This window comes from Thunnus maccoyii, chromosome 14, assembly GCF_910596095.1.
Source record: "Thunnus maccoyii chromosome 14, fThuMac1.1, whole genome shotgun sequence".
Lineage (NCBI taxonomy): Eukaryota > Metazoa > Chordata > Actinopteri > Scombriformes > Scombridae > Thunnus > Thunnus maccoyii.
The window spans coordinates 26,214,992-26,238,421 of record NC_056546.1 but is presented as its reverse complement, the minus strand read 5'-3'; the positions used below and the strand labels follow the sequence as shown (position 1 = coordinate 26,238,421).

The 23,430-nt window shown below is 41.7% G+C and overlaps 1 long non-coding RNA gene across 1 annotated transcript; it reads right to left on the bottom strand.

Moving 5' to 3' along the window:
• Positions 1-15,753: 15,753 nt before the first annotated feature.
• On the bottom strand, positions 15,754-20,026 carry LOC121911838. The gene is made up of 3 exons (XR_006099961.1): positions 19,498-20,026; positions 18,174-18,466; positions 15,754-15,838 (listed from the first exon to the last, which is right to left on the bottom strand). It is a non-coding gene; the product is annotated as an uncharacterized LOC121911838 (long non-coding RNA).
• Between the last annotated feature and the right edge of the window lie 3,404 nt (positions 20,027-23,430).

The window sequence follows — 23,430 nt, the reverse complement described above, 5'->3', positions numbered from 1 at the left end:
TTCATCATAGAAAATTGCATTTCTTGGAAAAGAAAAAAAATAAACATTCATATTCACTTTGTGTTTAACATTCAAGGCCGCTGTAACTGCGCTGCCTCGCCAGAATCAAAGCAGTCTCCTCCAATCATCCGTATTATTGTGGGCATGGGAGCTGGACATTTGGATTTTGATTTATGGGAGAACTTGTTGGGTCCATCAGTTGCATGTGTGTATCCATATCTGTCTATATTCTCATATGCACTTGTGTCAAGTGATTGCTTTTAAAGTCAAATTCCACACAATCTGGGTCTTATTTTTGTAATAATACAATGTACTTATCAAGTTACAGTATTTATTTGGTTTTGGAAACATCACTGAAAAGAAGTTAGACAGGGCAAGAAAAACGATCATGTAGGTTTTAAAGGGGCACTCCACTGATTTTATATATTTCACATCAACACATGGGCAGTGCTAGTCTGTCTGTGACAACAGGTGTACATCGTGTATGTATGTGTGGTGTATATTCTGTGGATATGAAGGAGCTTTGTCAAGAAAACTAATCAGGTGGCATCACTAATCTCTGCTCAGGCTCGGAGGCAAAAAAACTTTCAACTGAAACACTGCGTTACACTGGCAGTGTGTAGCATAAATGTGTGTCTAGTTGCATTATGGGAAGTGTAGGATCCAAGATTGTTGGAGCTTGACTCATGCTAGGGACTAAAAGTCAGGATGTCTCAGCTCCTTGTTTTTAATCTGTCTCTCACAAGTCCCCCAACTTTATGGAAGTTTAATACTAAATTGCTGAAGTACCTCTTTTAAAACAGTGCAAGCAATTTCAACACATATGATAGTACAGGGTGTAATGTGCTTTTGTAGTATTTACCTGATGTCTGACCAGTTCAGCCACTAAATATTGTCTTATTCGTAGTCCATGAATGCGAGACATCCATGTTTATGTTAGTTCATGGATAGTTGTTAGCTAGCTAGCTTAGCTGTTATTGTTGCAACTAAACTGCTAAAAGTTAAAAGTTACCATAATATTCATCTGGTGTGCATTAACACCAACATCTTCAACTGGAGTGTGGCCGACCCTGATTTGCATACAGCCCAGGAAAAACAAAACGGCGGCAATCAGATTTGTGATCTGGCAAATGGAAACACATACATGAAGCTAAGTGTAAATGAAAGTGTCTTAAATTGCAACTGAATTTTATACAGACATGAGACACTTGAAGTGACACGTGCAAATGGGGCCAGTTAGTTCAGTTAATGTGGCTAAACCGTTGGCTCATTTACAACCATCTGATTGTCTGATTGTTTTTCTATGTTCCGTTTTTCCTCCCCACTCCAACTTCATTGTAGCGATGTCGCAAATCTTTCTTTTTTTCCTTTCTTTGGTGTGTAAAAATGTTCAGATCATAACCAACTGGTTGTAAAAGCTACCAAATTACAACCCAATTGCAATAAACATTATCCTTTAAATATTTATGCAAATGAATTGGTGTGTGATTGCAGGTAGGTGTGCTTGTGTGTATCCTCTTGTGTGTGTTTTGTCGGCATTTGTCTACAGTATGTCCGTATGTGTTCATGTCAATGAGTTTGCAGTAAGCTGCAGTATTGTCTGAGTGTATTTGCAGAGTGTTAATCATTGTGTGAGTCAGTGTGTAGTTTGTGGCAGGACTCTGGATGTGGCTCCTTCATTAAAATGTTAACCAGGCCACCCGGACAATGGACGCACTGTTCATCCTGCTGTCCTCTTCATGCTGAACTGTGTGTCTCTTTCTCTTTCTGCTTTCCCCTCTCTCTTAATCCCTCTCTCTGTATCTCTCTCTCTCTCCATGCCCTCTTCATCTCCCTCTTTATCTTCTGAGACATGCATCGGCCTTGACTGTTGTTGAAACCGCAAGCCCACAAATACAGACCCCTTTTTTTTTGTTTTACCTTCCATCTCTCCATTTTTTCTCCTACTCTCTTTTGTGTTCATTTGTCACTGGGTTGTGGTTACTGTGTCAGGCCTCTTTAGTTTCAACTTGAACACATTTCAACTCTGTCTGAACCGAGCAGTCATAAATCTGATTATGCTCAGGCACGCTAATGTTACTGAATTACCTTTACATAAGTGTGCACATATGTATGTGCATGGGTATCCGTGTGTGTACATGCATGTCTTTCCACATGTGCACACTCAGAGTGTATCAGGATGCAGTTGCATCACAATAAGAGTGATCCGATAAGATGTGCGTTTACATGCCCCAAAGCAGTTAATCAGAATATAAAATTTTTGACATTCACAAAGTGGTTCCGCCTGCTGTGACGCGTCTAATCTGCCGGATATATAACAGAAGAAGAAGAAGAGGAAGTGGTTTCGCCTGTTAATACAGTTATAGAGATGGGCCCACATTGTGTCCTGGGAACAATATTTGAGTTTCTGCTGTTCTTTCTAATTAAGCATCAACCTCAGCAGCACATACTTTAAGTCTCCAACAAAAAAGTTGTATCAGCCACAGACCAGTTTTTTGTTTTGCTACCGCCATGTTTTTGTCCCTCCTGGAAACTCGTTCACTTCAACTAATGTTACCTCCACGTGGGGCAAACATGCACAGAAAGAATATATCTATTCCAACCAGAGAGAAACGATTGGATTAACCCTTTACATGGTTATTAGGCACTAATATTTTCCTATTGAACGGATTATCAAAGGTTTACACTACCCCTCTCAATCTGATTGAAAAATCCTTCTGATCAGGCCAGTCTCCTCCGATTGAGGTGGTTACATGAGGCACTTTTAGTCTCTATGGGCTATTATTCCGATTAGTAGTGGAATATTAGGGTCTATGTAAACTTAGCTAATGTTAGTCCTTCACCTGAACTGATTTTGAGGCAAAATCCATATTTGTATTAATATGTACACATGACGTAACCAATAATACACTCTGAGCTATCCTGATGTAAGAAAATAATGGACAAGGCAGAGGCAAATGCCACAACACAAAGCTAAGTTCATCAATGAAACCCCTTAGTGTGATTATCGCAGCTTTACAGTGCCATCTTACCAAAGGAAATCAATGTGCATCTGTCAGCCAATCAGAAACTAACTTATTTCATGGTTATGCCACAATGGTTTATAATGTTCACAATGTAGTAGCATTAGACATATTGTTCATGTTAGTGTCCCATGTTGCTCAACCAATCTGACACTGCTAAAAGTTTAGCTTGAAGACCAAAAGTTCTGCTTTTGCTGTGAAATTTGTCATCTCACAGCAGCTTCCATCCAAACATAATTGTTATCAGTCCGAAAAGACTTAAACTGAAATATGATATAATACAAACAAATATACCGACTTAAAGGAATAGGTCGACGTTTTTGGAAATATGCTTATTTGCTTCCTTGCCAAGAGTTGGATGAGAAGATTGATATCACTGTCATGTATGTGCACTTAGCTTAGCTTAGCATAAAGACTGGAAACAGGGGGAAACAGCTAGCTTAGAAGTCCTCAGGAAGACCACAGAAAGTTACGGCTCCATAAAACTGCAACTTGTTGTTTTTACACTTCAGTTTTTGTGATGAAATATAATGTGTTAATATGTGAGCTTTAGAGTTACTGGAAGGAAAATTTTATTACCTTCAGACAGAGCCATGCTAGCTGTTTTCCCTTGTCTCTAGTTATTATTCTAAGCTAAGCTAAGCGCCTGCTGGCTACAGCCTTACATTTACCATATAGACATAACAGCAGTATCAATCTTCTCATCCTACTCTTGGCAAGAAAGCGAATAACCAAATATATGCACAAATGCTTGCCTGTGTTTGCGCAGATACAGTTTTCATGTATTTTGGCTTGTAACTCCAGCATGTGTTCCAGCTCAGTAATAATCAGTGCAGTTCTACCGTGAGAGCGTCCGTGTTTCCCCAGGCCTGGTATCTGGTTCACCTGTCCCCGAGGATCAGCACTGAAGCTGGGGCAGAGGCAAAGGGTAAGGGGGGTGGTCTGGGGGTAACTTGGTGTGAGGAGGGGGGGTGGAGGGCATATGGTACCCCTCAAGAGACCGGTACTCTACATGTAGGGGCGTAACAAGGATCAAAGTCCCCCTGACACCCGTGGCTCCCATGGGCCGTGTAGCCCTGTATGCAAACACCCCCACTCCACCACCATTGCCCCCACACTCCAAAGCATCAAAGCAGCTATCGATCGCGACGGAGAAACAGGTGGGGAGTTCTATGTGTGTGTGTGTGTTTTGAACTGACGATCTTTCAGCACTGCAGCTGGGCAGCTATCTTTTGGCTGCTGCCACAATAAAAACGAGGAGACACTTCCTCTTTTCTAACCACTGTTTCCTCTTAGAGAAAAGCCTCCTTCTTCACCATTTAACCCCTGTCACTCTCTCTCTCTCACTCACACACACACACACACACACACACACACTCATACATTTTTAAGCTGGGACATACACACACATACATAAACATAAATTTACCCAAAATGACATCTGGGTCTGATGAAAGTAAGACGAGCATTTTTCCCTGAATTCACAACATTTGTGACCTTTGACCTTGTTGCCATAGTAACATATTCGTGACATGAATTGTAAACACACTCTCATCGGCATGTGCTCATGTGGGAGGACACTCAACTCTCTGACCACAGGAAATCAATCGGGGTTAAAGAGGAAATGATGTCATGACTTACTGTCATGCTTCCAGTCTGATGATAGATTTGATGGAAAGTGCATTGAGTCACATGGAGGGTAAAAAGATAAAAGAAAGACAGAAACCTGTATCTAAGATCTCCCTGCAAATTGAGCATATCTATCTAACTCTCACATGGATGTTTTTCCTCTCGCTGTCTCTTACACACACACACACACACACACACACACACACACACACACACTGACAAACTCCTTAGTCACCTACATTTCCACTTTGCAAATTACAGCCTGAATTACGGCCCCCACCAATCATGGCATGCATCTGTCACCAGCCCGCCAATCACTGGTCTCCGGGGTGCTTGTCGCCGTGCAGGGCGGTCGAGGCAAACTTAAGGTGGTCATTTTCTGCTGAAGCCTGTAGTTAGAGGCCATGGGAACAGGAGGTCGGCCATTTTGGCGCCCTGCAGACCCTCGCAGAACTAGCAGGGATTGTAGGGTTTTAAAAGTTTAAATACTGAATAGAGCTCGTATCATAAAACTGTGCTACATTTTACCGTCTCATTTTGTTATAAAGATTTGTTTTGCTGAATGAACCCCGAGGAGACATTTATCACTGACAGGTTTTATAGCAGCATATGGTCCAAAATTTCTAAGTGGCAGATGCCAGATTTGACATGGGATCTCTTAAAATAGACAGTTTGAAATCCTGCTATGTGTGTGATTCACCCACAAACTATGAAGGAGTTTTTCCAAGCACTAGGGAGTGTTTAGAGTTGTGAAGTAACAGTACATGAGACCAGATAGTCATGTTGTTCCACAACAAAACTGGCAAGGACAAACACGATCATTTACATTCAAGTCTTTTTGATGTTATTTCACTCATACCTACAATGAGCGAGCAGATTGTGGTTCAGAATTACAGTCTGTCACACTTTAAATGAACTTGTGGATGTTAAGTCAAAGATGTGATCATTCTGTTTCAAGTCAAGACAGATTTCTGACACAACTTCACCCTACTTGAAAGTGCGTGGAAAAGGGGAGGCAGCATTGAAGTGACAAAAACTCCAACAGCACTTGTAGTGAGGACAACTTTTTAAAAATGTTTTGGCCTGTGGACTTTATCAGTCATATTACTCTAGTATACCACAGTTGAGAGGCACATTTAGGGAAAAGACAAGCTAGAGTTTGATTTAGATTTACTTTTCCTGTCTGTGGACCAAATCCAACATTAAACCCCCTTACCCTACCAGCTCAGGATCCAACTGGTCTATTGCTATGTTACTGTGTACTAAACTGTTAATTATGCTATTTGATTTATTGCCCTTTTTCTTTAATCCTTAAATGATACAAATGTTCTTTGTACACTGTTGTCTATAGAGTTGTAGACTTGGACTTGAGTCAAAAAAAATCCATGACTTGACATAGACTTGATTTCTTGAGATACAAATATCCAAGTCTGATGCGCCCTGATGACTTAGAGGTCAGGACCATGAACCACAACGTCCGGCCAATGACCTTTGTTGCACGTCATTCCCTTTCTCTGTGTCCTCTCATTTCCTGTCATCTCTTAACTGCTATTGTCTAATGAAGGTATAAAATGTCCAAATTAAGGATTTCAAAAATTGCTTCAGACCTGTGACTTGATTTAGATTTGCTTTTACAAGACTTGAGACTTGACGTGGACTCATCTTGATTGTCTTGAGACTTAACTTGGACCTGCTGAGAAAAGAATTGAGACTTGATGTGAGCTTGTCTGGATTGTCTTGAGAGTTAACTTGGACTCGTCTCAACCATCTTGAGACTTGGACTTGCTCCAAAAGACTTAGAGTAAAAGCAGCTCTATGCAGCGTGTAAACAGCACGCAAATAGTGCTCAGTAATGATGACATTAAGCAGCAGATTACAGTGTGTTTCGCAAATATGCTGCATGTTACCATTTTGAGTTTAACTTCTCTAACCTTGAATGTCTGACGCCTCCAGTCAGGAATGAGTGTGTGTGAGTGTGTTAGGATGACGTTTCCCGTACAATCTTGACCAAGCGTGATGAGCCATCCCTCATCATGATTTAACTCACGAACTCACAGCTCGCTCTCAAGAAATAAGAGAGCATCCAGAGACGTGTGTGTCATTTCACAGGAGTCCAAGTGTAAGTGTGTGTCTTCAGTGTGCGTGTGTGTGTGTGTGGTGGTTGGCTTCTGTTTGTGAGTGCGTGCCTCTGAGCAAAGCTACTACTAGTGAGTGGTTTGTGCATTTGTATGTGTGTGTCCGTGCGGTCTGGGATCTGCTGTCTGCTGTGTGTGTGTGTGTGTGTGTGTGTGTGTATGTGTGCGTGTGTGTCCACAGTCGTCCTCCTAATCACAGTCTTTAAAGTTGTGTGATCACAGGCCTTGCCGAGCAAGCCCAGCCACACTACTGACTGACAGACACACACAACACACTCTTAAACACACACGCACAAACAACATGAACATGCACAATGTTCAGACAAACACACACTATAGTTATGGCCACTTTCACTGTATCAAACTTTAACACACTTTTTCTTCTTTCGGTCTTTTTCTCACACACACACACACACATTTTCGCTCATGAAGTCATCCTTCACTTTAGGAATGCCACGCAAACAGATGCACAAAAACACACACACACACACTGCCTGTTTTACCCACCGCAGTCAATGTCGGTGGGATCCACTCTTCTCCAAACAGCCGACCTGGGACAGAAGGGAAGGGTTGGGGGCTATTGTGTGTGTTTTACGGAGAGTCATCTTTACTGAGATTAGTAACCTTTAAATACAGCTAATTAGAGAGGTGTGTGTCTCTGCTGTTGAAAAGCGGTCCGCTGTAAGGCCAATGACAGACTAGGATCCTCCTGGGTGTCTTGAGGAGGGACACGTTATGAAAGGGATGTGGTGCGCTGTGTGTACGGCCCTCGCTGTCATGTGGCTCAGGTCAGGGAAACACAGTGTGTGTACGTGTGTGTGGGCGGACGCTTCTGTGTGTGGTGGAGTGATGTGTACAGAGCGGCAGACAAAAGTTAGAAGGAGTAGCGCCCTGGTGGCCAAATGGTTAAGACGCATACCATATAACCACAACATCCACAGTTTGATTCCTGGCAGGGGGACCTTTGCTACATGTCACACCCCCCTCTCTCTCTCTCCTTGTTTCCTGTCTCGCAACTCTCAAATACAGGCAAAGAAAACACATGGAATGAATATGATGTTTGGTTGGCAATAACTGCATAACACGTGACATTTCACATTTTCATTGTTTATGTCATATGCGAAAAAGCTGCATCTCATTAATAGAGGTTGGAACGTGTGATAAATTACACATTTCAGTCCATTGTTTCAGTGAATCTGTTAATTTATTAGTCATATGACACACACACACACATACGCACAAAACAGTTTTAGTTGAGTATTTTGTTTTTCACAAGGTTGTTTTGTTGAAGTCCTGCTGTGATAATGTGTGTTTTTGTGTTTGGTGATTTAAGGGCAGATCATTTGCCTAATCAGTAATAGTGAAAACAGGTGTGTGTCATTAGACACTTGTGTTTAGGTTCTGTTAAGCTATTTGAGGAAAGTTGAAACTGTTATGTAGTAAATGACATTATGTTCATTTTTGTCTCACTTTCATTAATATTTTTGTTCATGAATGCCACCTTTTTGCACGTACTCCTGCCTACTGATCTGCTTCTTCAACATCCCCTTTAAAGTTGTCCAGTTTTTATGTCTTTTTAACAGGTGGTGAGACTACTCTGTTGTGTTACATGCTTACAGAATGTCTCATCACAGTTTCTTGTCCCATTAGTAACTTTAGCTGAAACTGAAACTAATACTTCTACACCATTCATTCCCGACTTTTCATTACTTCAGAGTGAATCATGATGTTTCTATCAGTATACAGATTTCATTTCCACCTGGCCGACTCTGACTATCATCCAGTCATTTCCAAGGACGTTGAGGCTTATCAGTTCACTTTCCGACTCACAGGCATGCAATTTCTCCCAAAACTGTGTTTCTTTATCCAGATATCATGCAATAACATTCATTTATGACACAATAAAATTCAAAATCTAAAACTTCCACAATTTTTGATTGTGTCAGGGTCCAATATTTGGAACAGTTCACCAGATGACGTGAGATACATTGAATCTATAAAACAGGACTTTTCTTTCAAGGGGAATTCAAACAATTGTACACATCAAAGTGTGTTTACGGGGTGTTGAGGCGTATTACTGCATATGTGAAAAAAGTTGTATAAATCCTTTTGTGGCTCCAGAGGGAGCTGTGTGAAGTCTGATTGCCAGTTAGGGCTGAAAACTACAAGTTTGAAAATGAAAAAAATATGGTGGTGTGGAATAGAAAGCAGTGAGGTTAGCAGACCTCCGTAGCTGTTCCTCATCTCTGCTGGAGGCTAGCAGCTACATTAGCCGCAACTAGCATAACACACCCGAATCTCTGACCAAACATTCTGTAGTTGAGTTGAGTTGCATTGTGGGTAATGTAGGCACCAGGTTTTGACAAGGAATAAGAGGGCATGGAATAAAAACGATGATATCTCTGGTTCTGCTGCATCGATTTTGATCCTTTCTTTTTTTATTTAAACTGTTCATAGTGAGTCTAACATAGGAATCATTGGAGTATTACTTTTAAAGGAAAGGGGAAGAACAAGGATATATCGGAAGGATGAATATTCTTCGTATTTTAGTAAATGTACTATTTGTATAATGATTAATACCTACAATAATTAAAACTGCACATCACAACTTTCATTTAAGTCTGTGATGTAGCAGAGCAACAACAGTCTTTGTTGTTGCCATGATTTTGGGCGACCAGTTTAGTGAATTATTGTTTAATGAATTATTGTACAAGTGTTGATAATGAATCAAATCATTTATATGTCACCAGGTATAAAGGGGTGTAATGTGTTGCATGTGTTCAATTTTTCCTTTTCAGTAGGTCACAAGTTTTTGGAGGCATTTTCTTGTTTTGTATGATTGTTTTTGACATTATGTACATTTAGAGGATGACAGAAGGTGTGGGATGTTTGATAAAATTGGAATTAGAGGGGATGACATGCTTTGAACCCAACTTTATTCAAATTCAGTATGTCACAGTTTCATGGTAGGCACCTTGTAAGACTGAGAAATGTCTGTTCAAGATTTATGTAATGTTTTCTTATAATAAAACCATCCCATTAAAAAATGATTTTACACTGTATATATTAAAGATATGTTTCAAAATAGAAAGGAAGTAAGTCCAGATGTTCTGTATGCACAAACACATGTACAGTAAAAGTGTACAGTGTATTTTAAGTCATAATAATCAACCTATGAGATGCATTTTTAAAATAAATATTTCAGTAGGTTTATTAATGTCTTTTGCTGCCTCATCACTGAAGATCTTTTAGCCAAAGTAGCTAAGACCAGCAGCCAAGACTTAATACTATATGTCAAACTTTGATATCATTAAACTGAGAACTTATTTTGGACTATGGATTATTTGATCACCACATGATCATGAAAATTGTCTCAGCGTCTGTTTTCAGTGTGACAGCTGTCACCGACTGGAGTGTAGGTGGCCTAGAGACAGCGATAAGGAAGCCACCGGGAGCAAAGCGGAGCGGCGATGGAATGCCTCGCCCGTGTTTTGCAGGGTGCTGAGTGTGAGTGTGAGGTCAGGGGTGAGGCACTGGGAGTGTTTGTGTTAGGGGAGGGTCTGGCCGGGGTCAGAGGGTAAACCGTGGGGTAAAGGGAGTGGGTTCAGCCTGTACAGGGTGTTGTTTGATGTTTGAAGATGTGTGTTTTTTAGGGGGTCAGTAGGAGGAGGGGTTACTTCAGTCGGTGTGTGTGTGACTGTACGCTTGTCAGTCCATCTTGTCAGAGCCAGATGTTTTCCTCTGCAACATAGATGCAGCTAAATTAACTGACATACTAAGAGACACACACATTGTTTGTGTGTGTGTGTGTGTGTGTGTGTGTGTGTGTGTGTGTGTGTGTTGCTGTCAACAGGTTAGTGACATTGGCCTGCTGTCAGATCCCTCCGAGTGCTTGACCTGTCACTCCAACCTGCAGGCCCCGCCCACTCCTATCAACACCACAGGCTGAGTGTTGAGTCGTCAGGCATCTGGATAATATCACACTCACACGCATACATGATTACACACACACACACACACACACACAGTCCACACCACAGGGATTCCACTAATCAAAAAGTTTCACGCTTTTTTTTTGTGCCCAGTGTTTCTCTTCCCCTCCACCTCAGCGCACATTTAACCTGGAACTTTTCACCCAGCCGCTCCTCTGATATCGCATCCAAATCTAAATATAGATCATCTCCCTTTCCAATTCTTTATCCTCCTCAGCTGTTACGTGTGTTTCTGATTAGATCCTGTTCTCTTCCTTGACGTCAGCAGGGCTGCTCCCCTCGGGTTACATTCAAACACACTCTCTTGCACCTGGGAGATACCGCTGAGGCAGCTCCACAGGAAGAGCTGCGGGGGTGAGTGCCTTGCTCGGCGGCACCTCAACAGCGGCTGTAAAAATCTAATCCTTGATCTATAACTGTGGGTTTCCACTCATGAGATCCTTCCTCCGACCATCATATCACGCCACGGTCACCCTCCTCTCTGCCTCAATGTGTTTTTGATCAGATTCCGTCTTCTTCCTTGACGTCAGAGCGGCTGCTTTCCCGCTCGACTGTTTATTTTCATACAGATCCCAGTGTGATGAGACTTTATATGACTCTGATATGGAACAAATGATTGCCGAGGAGCTCCACAGACCCAGAGAAGGAAGCAGAGGTTGAGAGGCCTCTTGATACCTGCTGTCAAACCTTTTCACGCTCAACTCCTCCAAAACAGATGCGCAGACAGGCTTCTGGCTGATGACTCCTATTTCTGCAGAAGAAGAGTTATTGTAGACGTTTGGCTTTGCTAATCTTCACATTTGCTTGATCGATTTGCAGCCCAGGGGCCGAGGGGTGGACAGAATACCGTCAACACCAGTAATACAGTCTAATACTAACAAATGCTACCTTTGCAAAGCTTCATATTAAATTTCAAGACTCTGAGAGTGAGTTATTGATTCAATTCTACGGGAATTTTGAGGCTATATTTTATGCTGCTGTTGTATTTAATTCAATAATTATTATTTATTTTGTTGCTTTCCTATTATATTTCAAATTGCCTGAAAGTCTATAAAGATTTACATTACACCATATGTTTTCCTGACATGAACAAGCAATTTTGGTGACCAAAGCACATTCCTGATGCAGTGTGGCATAACGAGGCTGGAGTAAAGTATATATGTAATTCAAAGGACAAAACCATAATCAGCAGGTGCAGCTCAGTCATGGCATATCATATTAGCTTCTCTCATCCCCTTTAACAGTTTAATGGTTTGGGAGGATACAGTATGTTTCCCTCTCCAGAGAGAAAACTAACAACTAATAACTTGCAAGGTACAAATACAGAGCAACATAGAACACCCCCAGAAATGCTTTCAGGGTGGTTGTTGTCGCTTTGTAAACTGAATTCACATTTAGTGATACACTTTCTTACTACAGTCTTGTTTTCCATGTGTAATAATGAGCAAAACATTCATTTAGGAGACAGGGATATCTGTGCAGTCAGGCTACAATTAAACTAATCAATAGAACAGTTCACTATTGTTTCATTTATCTTGTCTGTCACGGTTTTAAGCAACACAATTAGAAACAGGCAAAACCACAAAACCACAAAAGAATGATTCTACTAAGCATCGCATTAAGCCTGTGCAGTGTTGTGTTGGTTGTTACATTAAATTATGACCAGAGCATTATAAATTCCTATGTGGATTAAGCAGATACTTTTTGTTTGAAAGCTCCATGTTGACTATTCTGGTGTTTCCTAAAGTGTAAATGTATTCTTATGAGACTAAATATGTTATAATGTAGATTTATTTTTTTATGGTATTCTATGAAAGGACATGTTCTGTGTATTAACAGGAAGTTTGGCAACTTTTTTATTTTACAAACCAAACTGTGCATGTTGCACATCTGCTAGCTTTACTTTTTTCATTCTGGGCTTTTCCTTGCTGTTGCTATGTCTGGTCCCTGGTAATAAAGAGCTGGCAGACAGTCAAGGGAAGTGTGATCCTTGTCCACTATACAACACAATGTGAATTAGACCCACTACACCTGTGTTTGTGTCTCTGGTGGCATTCCATTTCAAAATGGTTTTGTATGCCCTATACAGTTTGAAAAACAAAAAAGATGTCTTCAAGCTAAGCAGCCATGTCCTGTACACAGTATATTGTAATGGTACTGTGGCAACAAGATGTCACAATAACTACATTGCTGATATTGGCAGATGAATGACTGCCACTTTAAATGTTAGACTGTGGTATAATGTGCTATAATGCTAAATATCTTGTTCAGAAATATTCTGCAGGCCAAAACATGATCCACTTGCTGGGGTGACACGTTAAGCACTAGGCCCTCATTGTGAAAAGACGAACACACACGGATCTACACAACGATTCGCACTGTTATTTCTGTATCACGCCTGGTGCCATTAATACGATTTACAGCCTTGGTCTTGTGCTAACAACACAGCTGAGAATCCTTCTCTGCAATTGAGATGTCACATTCAACACGTAGCCTTGTCATAAAGGGAGCATAGCTGGTTATACTTACCTATCCATTCCAAGCAGCAGCATCATTTCATTTCTGACCTGAGCAAATGTGTGTCTAGAAAAGGCTTTGACATGGCTCTGGTCTGAGTAAGATCACTTTGTTAGTACCTCTGACGTACTAACACGTACGCGGGACAAATACGACTAGATTTTGTGGAGTAAAAACATTTGTAACCGGGCAACACTGGTGTGCAGTATGCATGTGCCCGGCCTTGAATATGAGTCATGATTGGCTGATTTATTAACGATGTAACAAACAGATCCGTGTCGGGAAACTGGGTCAATGCTGAATCAGAAAATAGGATGTAGTGCTGATATGAATAAAACACTTATAAATAAATACACTGAGAAATGAGGTCAGGCTCTAGATGTAATATGAATTTTTGATGGAGTATTGCTTTAATAAAATCCCCACTGCATCATTAATTTTTGTCATAAAGATTTACACCAGGGTGAAAAAGTGTATAAACTCTACTCCACAGATAAAAAGCGGGCTTAACTGGATTTAAAAGGATTCAGTTTCCATTCAGCCCTGTCCACTCGTGCTGAGGTGATACAGACACAAGAGTAAAAGCTGCAGGGTTATTGAATGCATGTGGAAAATTCATCAAGTGTGTCCAAAGATCATCAGATCTTCAGATCAGGCCTGTTAGCTTGCTTTGTTTACTTGTAGTCCTGTACACATGCTGCACAATGTTGCTGTTATATTATGCAAACCATAGCCGATTTGATCACATAGCAGAGTTCAGCCACGACTTTGACTAAACAAATGAGGGTGACTATCCTGACGCAGCCTCTATAACCCAGATACACACACACATGCTTTACATGAATGCAAGCATGTCTGTCTTTCTCTATCTCACACTCAAACTCTCTCTCCCACTCTTAATCCTAGGACCCTCACCCCCTACAGGCCACCTCAAGTCAACCAGCCCCAGGGTTGCAGTGATTGATGAATTCAGCCATGGCCAGGCTGCAACCACAGACACACACAAACACACATTACTCACCCCAAAGATAAGCAAATGGTCCGCAAGCCGCCAATGGCCCTAAGTGCTCCGCAAACACAGGTAACACTGGCCTCGTTTCAAAAGGGTTCATTACCTAACCGCAGCCCGCTACCTCTACGGAACAAAAAAAACTGAAAGGGCGAGAGGGCCAATGTGTTGGTCTGCTTTCATCTCTTGATCTGGTAGCACGAGGCCAGATCAGATCACTGGCTCTGTTTTTAGCAGTGGGATGCCCTCAGCCTGATGAGAAATAAGCCTCTGCTTCATGTGAATGTTTCTGGGTGCTCCGCCAAAAAGATCTGCCTGAGTTGTTGTACATCTATGTTCTGTGAAGACAAGGAGGTGGAGAAGGTTCAGACCTACATGTACTTGGGTTTGACGTAAATAACTGAAAGCACAGTGCGATGCAGGTACTGTATCAACAGTCAAGGGATGCAGGTAAGATTAACACATATCATGGAAGAACAAGTTTGGTGTTCCTGCCTGCAGTCTCTGAGTTGATGATGCAATACCTCTGACAGGTTCTGTCATAAGACTGATAGAAGAGGGAGGATAACAGAGTCAGATACTAACAGGGAACAGGATGGAAAAGCACATCAAATTTTGAAGAATTTATGTAAAATTTAAAAAAGTAGAGGAGGAAATGGCTGATAGTCTTTTTCAGACTGTCTCTAGTATCGCTACACAGACTTGAAGAGTCGTACCAAGAACTGAAGCTGTTCTGGAGGCTTGTGGTGGATCAACACATTACTAAAACTACTAGCCATGTTGGTTTTCCTTTAATTTGTCATCCATTTGTACAACCTCTTTCTAGCTCCAAAGCTCCACCTCCACAGGTTTTATTTATCCATTTTTTTTATTTGCACAAAGGTTACAATAAAAATATTACACAGTAAAAAAGTTATATTAAATTGTGCAGGAGAGGAAGGAAGCCCAAAGGGCTTATACAAAGTACTCCCCTTCATTTCAACAAGTCATAAAAAAATACTGAGTCATAAAACAATATAACATCAAATAGACAAAGAAACGTGTACAGCAAAAAACAGGAGTGGTGAGGTATTTACAGATTTCCTGGCAAAGTGATGATTGCTCAGTACATTCTTAGCACGAAGAGATGTAGATTATGCTGCAGGACAGGTTTGAGAAGTTTTTATGGACATTTTGATTTGACTCTGGGTTTCCATTGGAGTCGGTTATAAGTTCTGTGAATCCAACCTGGCTATAGCAGCTGTCGTCCACAAAGGAGCAAGCAACATACTCTTCAGCGCTACTACTCAATCCTACAGATGAAATGTTCATGGCCCTGTAGTCCGTAGCTCAGCACCCAGGACTCAGGAGTTAGGGTTCCTCTCTTTCATCTCCTCCATCCCCTTCTTGCACAACAGGTCGGAGCATGCAGATGAAAGAAGTTGTCTACAGCGGGGCCCTGGCACCAGCCCCCCTCCATCCATCACAATCAACGCCAGCAGTCGGCCCAATTAGGCCCCCGGAACACTCAGGGCCACAGCTTGATTGTTAATACTGTGAAAACACAGAGGAGAGAAGGGGGGCTAACGGGGTAGATGTGGGTTGATGATGGGATGCTGAGAGCTTAGGGGAAGTTTGGGGAGAGATGGAGGAGCAGAGGGGGAGAAAGGTCAGATAGCTGGCGGCCCCATTTCCTCTCTAATGGCCTCCAAACGAGGGAATATGAGGGAACATTGCCCCGTAAAGCAAGTGACCCAGGGGAAAGCAGGGTAGCCACACCCACCTCTGAACCCTCATTTGACTTGGACAATACACACACACACACATCTGCACTCAAGCAATTAAAAGAAAGGAATGGATGGTCATGCATCAGCATAATTATGCATCCAAGGCACATTAAATGAATACACAAGGGAGAACCATAAACACAAATTATGAGCACAAGTACGGGGAGGAAATGTTGATCCTGAACATAATCATGCATGTAACACAAACACAAAATGCTGCGTCATTTCCAAGCAATCCCATAACCCCCTCCACCACTAATCAGTGATTTGCCTCACTTCCCTCATTGAAAAGCTATTTAAGAGCTGCGGTGCACTTGGCTGTGCTATATTCAACCTGATCAACTTTCTGTCTTCTCTTGGATTTACAGGAAACAGCAGGACAAAACACTTGTGATGTGTTGCACCACCTATTCTGGAAATCATTACTAAGATTGTGTGTAAAGTTCCTCCCAAGTTCTAAATACTAAAGTTTCAAATATTAAGAAATGGGTTGCACCACTAAAACTTAAGAACGTGTTAGCTAGTTAAGATGTAAAACTTGTAAATCGGTTGCTAGAAAACATCTGTAGCACCATCCAGTGAAAAGCAGTTGACTAAACCGAAAGACAATGCAGCAGCAACAGCCGTAACGTAACTTCCAAATGCCTCAGTTTCAGAGCAGCAGCCTGAAAAACCAAAACGTAAAAAAATGTGGGTTTACAGGGAGTTATTTGTAGAGCCGTTGCAGAGTCAGGCTACCAGTTCCCCACTTGTTTCCAGAATTTATGCTATGCTAAGCTTAGTGACTGCTGGCTGTAGCTTCATATTTAACATAGATATAAGAGTTGTATCGACCTTCTCATCCAAGTCTCGGCAAGAAAGTGAAAAGCGTATATATGCAAACATAGAGAAATGAGTGGAAAATATCTGATTATGCCAACCCAAACCAATGTTATTTGGTAATTTAGTCTAACCTAATTTGCTTAACGTCTTGTAATTTGAGGTATATTGTGATATTTTTGTAAAATTTCATTTAGAATCCTCCCATTTTTCATTAGTGTTAAACAGCATTTTGATCAAGTGTTGCATGTTTCATTGTAGCCTTTTTACTCAGTCTAAATGGGTCATATATTAGCAAGCTAACATAAGTGTTATCTGCTGGTTTAGTTAAGCTACATAGCAGCTACACCTGCTAGTTACTGGTTGTAAATATTTGATAACAGCTCATCTCTATGTAAGAAGTCATTTGTGTGGTGCACCCATTTTAATTTAGTGATGTGAAAATGTCCACTCAGCAAACACTTATAACACTTGCATTATAACCAGGCTAAGTTTAAACTTACAAAGACCTGGAGCAACTGGCTTCTAGAGCTGCTGTGGTGTACGGCACTGCTCAGATAAGGAGATCAAGTCATCATTTCATTTTCTAATCATTACAGACAAAGCCAAGGACTGCAGCCAACAGGTAGAATTCCAATAACCATAAGAAACTCAAGTTAGGCACTTAAATCTTCTCTTCTGAAAACAAATTTGCCAAAAAAACACATGCACTCCTTTTTTAGCCATTTGTACTTTAGCCTACACTCATGTGGATTTGCTTGAGTCTGATGAAATGGAGTGTATAAGTTGTGACACTCTGCTCTCTGGTTAGCTCATTGACTGAGTCAAGGTCTGTTTTGAACCGTTTTTCTCCGGCTTCCTTGCTGTATGTGCCAAGCTCTAAGCAAAACCTGCTGTTCCTACCATTTCTGGTAATATAATCTCACTTCATTTGGGTTAATAAGTGAAACCAACTGGGCTCTGTCTCTTTTTTCTGTTTGTGTGAGTGTGGGTGGGTGGGAGCTGGCATGTTGCACATACAGTGTAATAAAAAATTATTCTTTTTTTTTTTATAGCATTCATCATGTGTGTGTCATGCATGTACATATGGTTTTGTATATCTCAAAAGAATCTTATCAGCCTGGATTTGAATGAAGATATCAGTGTCCCATAGTGGTTGAAATGCAGTTCCAGAGGCTTTTCCAAATAAATCTGGGAGAAACATTGACCTGGATGTGTTTTTTTGTCCTTTGCATGTGCGTGAGTGCATATGTAACTGTGGTTATTAAGTAATAAATGCAGACCAGATGTCCTATTTTTAGCCAGGCTCTTCATTCCACAGTGAAGGCGCCCATTCTGTCGCAGCAAGGCCTGTGTTTGTCCCAGGGCCGGAAGCGGGTGGTAGTGGGCTGTATTGGTTTGTGTGTAACTTAAATCCATCTCTCTGCGTTGGTCTCTTCCTCTGTCATCCCCTCACCTCCTCCCCCTTCTCCTCTGGAGCTGAAAGGCTGTTTTTTTCTTGGAGGGGGACCGGAGGCAGCAGGGGAGGGTTCAGGCTTGCTTGTTGCGAGGGGAGGAACGTGACGGATGAGAGAACCTGTTTGGCAGAACGGAGAATGGATGTGCGGGTGTAGCTTATACCCCTATCCTCCATACAATACAGCGTAACCAGCCCCTGCCCTGCCCATATCCACAGACAGCCGTGTCTGACGGGCCTGACAACAACACTAAAGGTGTGGAATTGCGATTGTGCGGGGGGATTTTCCGTGCCTTCACGCTCTCTGTGCATGAGGCGAAGGCCGGACAGCGGGGTGCGTGTGTCAGTGTGTGTGTGTGTGTGTGTGTGTGTGTGTGTGTGTGTGTGTGCTCAGAAAGTTTGCATGTGTCCACACATGTGATTTAATGGGATCTTGGAGGGTACTCTGCTCTTAATGTATGATTGAGCTTACTATAACAAACGTATACTATCAAACCAGATGTACGGTCTATTTGGCTGACTGCCATACAGTTATGGGAAAACCCCACACACATGCACACACACACACATACACAGGATATACTGTGCTGTACGCATAGAGGAAGGCTGACATGTCACGCTAAGAGGTTAAAGGGGGATAATGGTTTGCTATTAGACCAAAAGGAGGGTGTACAAACATAGAGTTCCCTGGGAGACTCCTCTGGTTTGTGCCTCACTATGCGTGTGTATGCGTGTGTGTGTCTGTGTGTATGTGTGTGGGTGTGTGTTGTCCGTCTTCATGAATTTCCTTCACATTCCTGTGGATCAGTGTGAGGAAGCTCAGTGTCCTGCCAGCTGTGGGTAGATTTAATGCGTCTGCCACTCACTGCAGCAGTACTTTGGCTCAGTCATGTGACTGTGGAACTTCCTCTTGTTTCTCTTCTTGCACCTGGAGCAAGTACACATTCAACCTCTGGCTCAAGGGCAGTTCAGCACAGCCCTGAGGTTGATTACTGACGTGTATCTTTAGGCTGTCTCTGTGTGTGGGCATACGTGTGTGCGTGCAAATTACGCAGAAAATTGAAGGCAACAAACCGCAGGGGAGAGCCGAAGCATAATGAAGCGAATGATGATGCCGAGGGGGGAAGAAAAGAGCCTGTGGCAACACTCACCTGAGGTGTGAATCTCTTCCTCCATGCAAGCCAAGAAGTGAGTGGCACACTAATTATCGGTTGGGATTCGGATAATTGAGGTGCAGCAATTTGCGGCCACATTTAAGGCGGTGAAACCTTCACGAGCAGGCCGATTTCCTCTGGAGGAGAGGGCCTCCATGAGCACTCCATGAGGGAAAATCCACCCTATAAAAGAATCTACGTGTTACTGCGAGCACTCCAATAAGCTTGTACATTTCAATCCAGATGTGTGAGTACGACAGAACCTCAACCAGGTTATAAAATAAGCTAGTATTTTGGACAGAAGTAACATTAAATAAAATATGTTGTTGCACTGAATCATCTAATTACATAAGGTGAGTTTGAACTTGAGGGCACTTTCCTAAATGCATCACCAGTGGTTGGATGAAAAGTCAACTTTTTAGGCTGTAGTAAACAAAAGTCACTGTATAATGTATACTAAAAGTATATTACAGTATGGCTCCTGGTGATAGAGGTCAAGAGACACTTTGGCAAGCTTTAGAGCATAGTGAATATGATACAGGGACAGTTGGACCTCACATATGAAAAGTTGATTTTCCCACTGATGCAAAGTTATTTTTGGGGCGATACATCGGTTTTGAATGCTTCTCATAAGCTCCAAGAAAAAGAAATTCTCTCAAGAATGCAGTGCAAGAAAACCACATGAACGTCTTAAAATAATTTGAAACACTGCAATCTGCATGACTGCAGCAACAGTCAACAAAATCTTGTACACTTTAGCAAAGTAACAGTTCCAGTGTACAAACCTAACCCCTGACCAACAGCCCAGTACCTCTCCAAAACAACTCCATTAACATGGATGCAGACAGTCACTGGAACATCTCACTCCACAGTGGAGGGAGAGGAAGTTGACCTCTGACCTTTGTTCCTTAGGTTCAACTGAGATTGTCTCAGGGGGTCTGTGGGGTGAGTTTGACTGTTTTGAAAATTTAAACCCATCCATCTGGGACATTAGAAACACTCAATGTGTTTATTGGCATTATCTCAGCATACTTACAGACACATGGCCACAAATGTGTGTGTGTTCGAAATGTGCACAAAGGTACAAATATGTGAATATCCACACTTCTTCCTAACCCTGCATAGCATGTATCTGCATTTCCTGCATGTTGACTTGGCTTGGTACTACTATTATTCATTTAGTTACATTTAAGCAATTTAACACAGATTTAGCACATACAGTCCATGTTTTCTAAGTATTCTTTGCTGGAACTAATCAAAAGTCTCCTTCAAACACATACTTTTCTTTTCAAGAAAATACAATTTTCAAGGAAAGTGAGGGCGAACGCACAGCAACACGTCTCAAATAAATCATTAAGGGACGTATTCTCCTCATGAACTTAGAGGCAAATTACATAATTTAATAGGAAATCATGCATTAGTGGGGAAAATTTCATTTGGATCAATGGAAGGTATTGATGTCAACATAAATGGCTGGGTGGACTGTTGTAACCCAGTTTGCAATGGAGGGGAGGGAACAGAGGGGGGGAGTTGAGAGAAGAGTCAGCCCAGTGTAGAGGCTCTTTGTCTGGGATGGACTACAGAGATGCGGGGCCTGGCCTGGTTCTGGGATCTGGAGGTCGGCCAGGGCTTGTGGGGGAGCCAAGAGTGCAGAAGTGGCCGGTCGGTCCCATACTGACACAAAGAGGCCTTTCTCTGGACCACAGGTCTGCGGCGGCCCAGGATTCGCACTGGGGACGTCAGACGACAAAAGGGAGGCTGACACACACACACACACACACACACACACAGTGTGAACACACACATTCACACACACAAGACACATAGGAGCATGTTTGTGTTGCATCTTATACAAACCTCAGAAGTTTGTTTTATTCATTTTATATTTTCACTTCAACAAAATGATAACAATGTTAGACAAGACTTTAGGCTGCAAATTCCAAATCAATTTCTACATTTGTTTCATTGCAAATATATCATGATGATGCTGGTTTTCATCATGTTCGTGTCTGTTTATGTACATAGTTTTATAACTAACAGGTACATGCATCTGCACATGCCCCTTCTCGTTCTCTCCACCCTTTACAATAATGTTATGTAACAGATGTAACAGATTCATCTGGGTCAGAAAACCACATTTTTGTCGGGGAACCTCTATTCTCTCTGCCTCCTCCCCCAATCAGCCGAACCCCCAACCCTCGTCCCCCTGCAGCTTGTAAATTGGGTGAGGTCTGGCCTGGGTTAAGCAGACTCGGCCCCCCTGGCCAGTTAATGAAGCTTAATTAGCTTGATTAAAGCCTAATTAGGAACTGGGGGTAAAGGGTGAGCGGTCTCTGTAAAGATGACCTTTCACCTTTGAGCTTTACCCCCTTTCCCCTTAGATCAGAGCAACCTGGGAAGAGGCACTAAAGGAGCCAGAAGGCTGTATGTGTGTGTGTGTACGTAGGTGGACGCAGTGATTGTATCCTGTTGACACAGAGCAGTCTTGGCCTCCCTGCTGTTTTAACACAAAGAGAAAACACACACGTGCTCCCACACTTTTATACTCACACATAATACTCGGTCATGTATGCTAACCAATTTCCCTTGTTCACCAGCTCATAAGAGAGCATTTAAATGATCGTTCAGTCAAGAGTTTCCATGTGTTAATCATACGGCTCAGTCCCAATAGTCCAACTTGCATGTGAAAAACTCCCAAATCCACGAACATGAATGCTCAGGCTGAACTAATGAGGTGTTTTGCAGGTTGATACCAACAGAGTGAAGCTGATGTTTGCAGTGCTAATGCTGTGTAACACTTCATCTACATTTGACTATTTTCATAAAATGGAATAACATGTATTCCCATGTTTCCCCAAGTGTTTTGCTCTTGGCAAGGCAGACAAGCATCTCAAACAGCTTTTACATCATGGGATATACTACCATACTAAAATTAGGATCAGATGAACTGCAATGACGCTTGTTGGGAAATGTGCCATTGTAGCATCAAAGAGTAAAAGACAGAGAAAATGGGCAGCATAAACAGTATAAAGGAATAGAGTCCGGTCTGTTATGTAAATGCAACCAACTGACAAATTTAACAGGAACATGTGCAGTGGCTGGATTATTATATGGAGAAAAGTATCAAGAGAGTTGGCTGAGAAAACACAAAGCAGGAGTGCGTGACAAATACAGAAAACAATGTTAAAACTGAAGTTTGTGTAATAGTTGACTCTCCCATTTCCCTTTGTGATTGTATCCCTTCATTGAAATTCTTCATATTAAGTTTTATTTGATCAGAATACTTGTGGTTAGTGTAGTTGCAACAGAGAAAAAGCAGAACAATTATTATTTTGTATACTTCAGTGTTTTTGGATGACTTATTGGTTGGCGACGAGATGTTTTACTGCAATGTCTACTTCAGCTCCAGTCTAACTTGTCTGCTAGAATGTGTCAAAAGTGTAGGCATATTTCTCATGTTTCTGCTCTGTATTTCTCAGTCATGTAGGATTGCCCAATGTGCTCCACATGTGGTGACCCCAGTGCAATGAAGGTGGACAGCATTTGGTTTGTGGTGCACAGAGAAAAACATAAAAAAATTTCAGAAATGGAACAGAAACAATGTACCGGTAACTCACATAATCCATAGTATCATCTATATACTGTTTTCCCTGAGATAATTGTTTGTTTTTAGAGTCTGAAATGCTAAAGAGACTGGAGGCTTCATAGCAAAGTAATTAAAAAAAAGAGTAAACCAAAAAAAAGTAAAAAAGACTTAAATTCTCATAGAGTGTCCAACTCACTGGCAAGTTAAAACATTCACACAAATATTGCACAGTTATGAATATGTTCAGTGTTAAATGTTGTGTTAAAGAGCTAGCTGAAAGTTCAGCAGACTGTCAAATGGCCTTTTAAATCGCATGTAGACTACACAGAATATGATAAACTTCT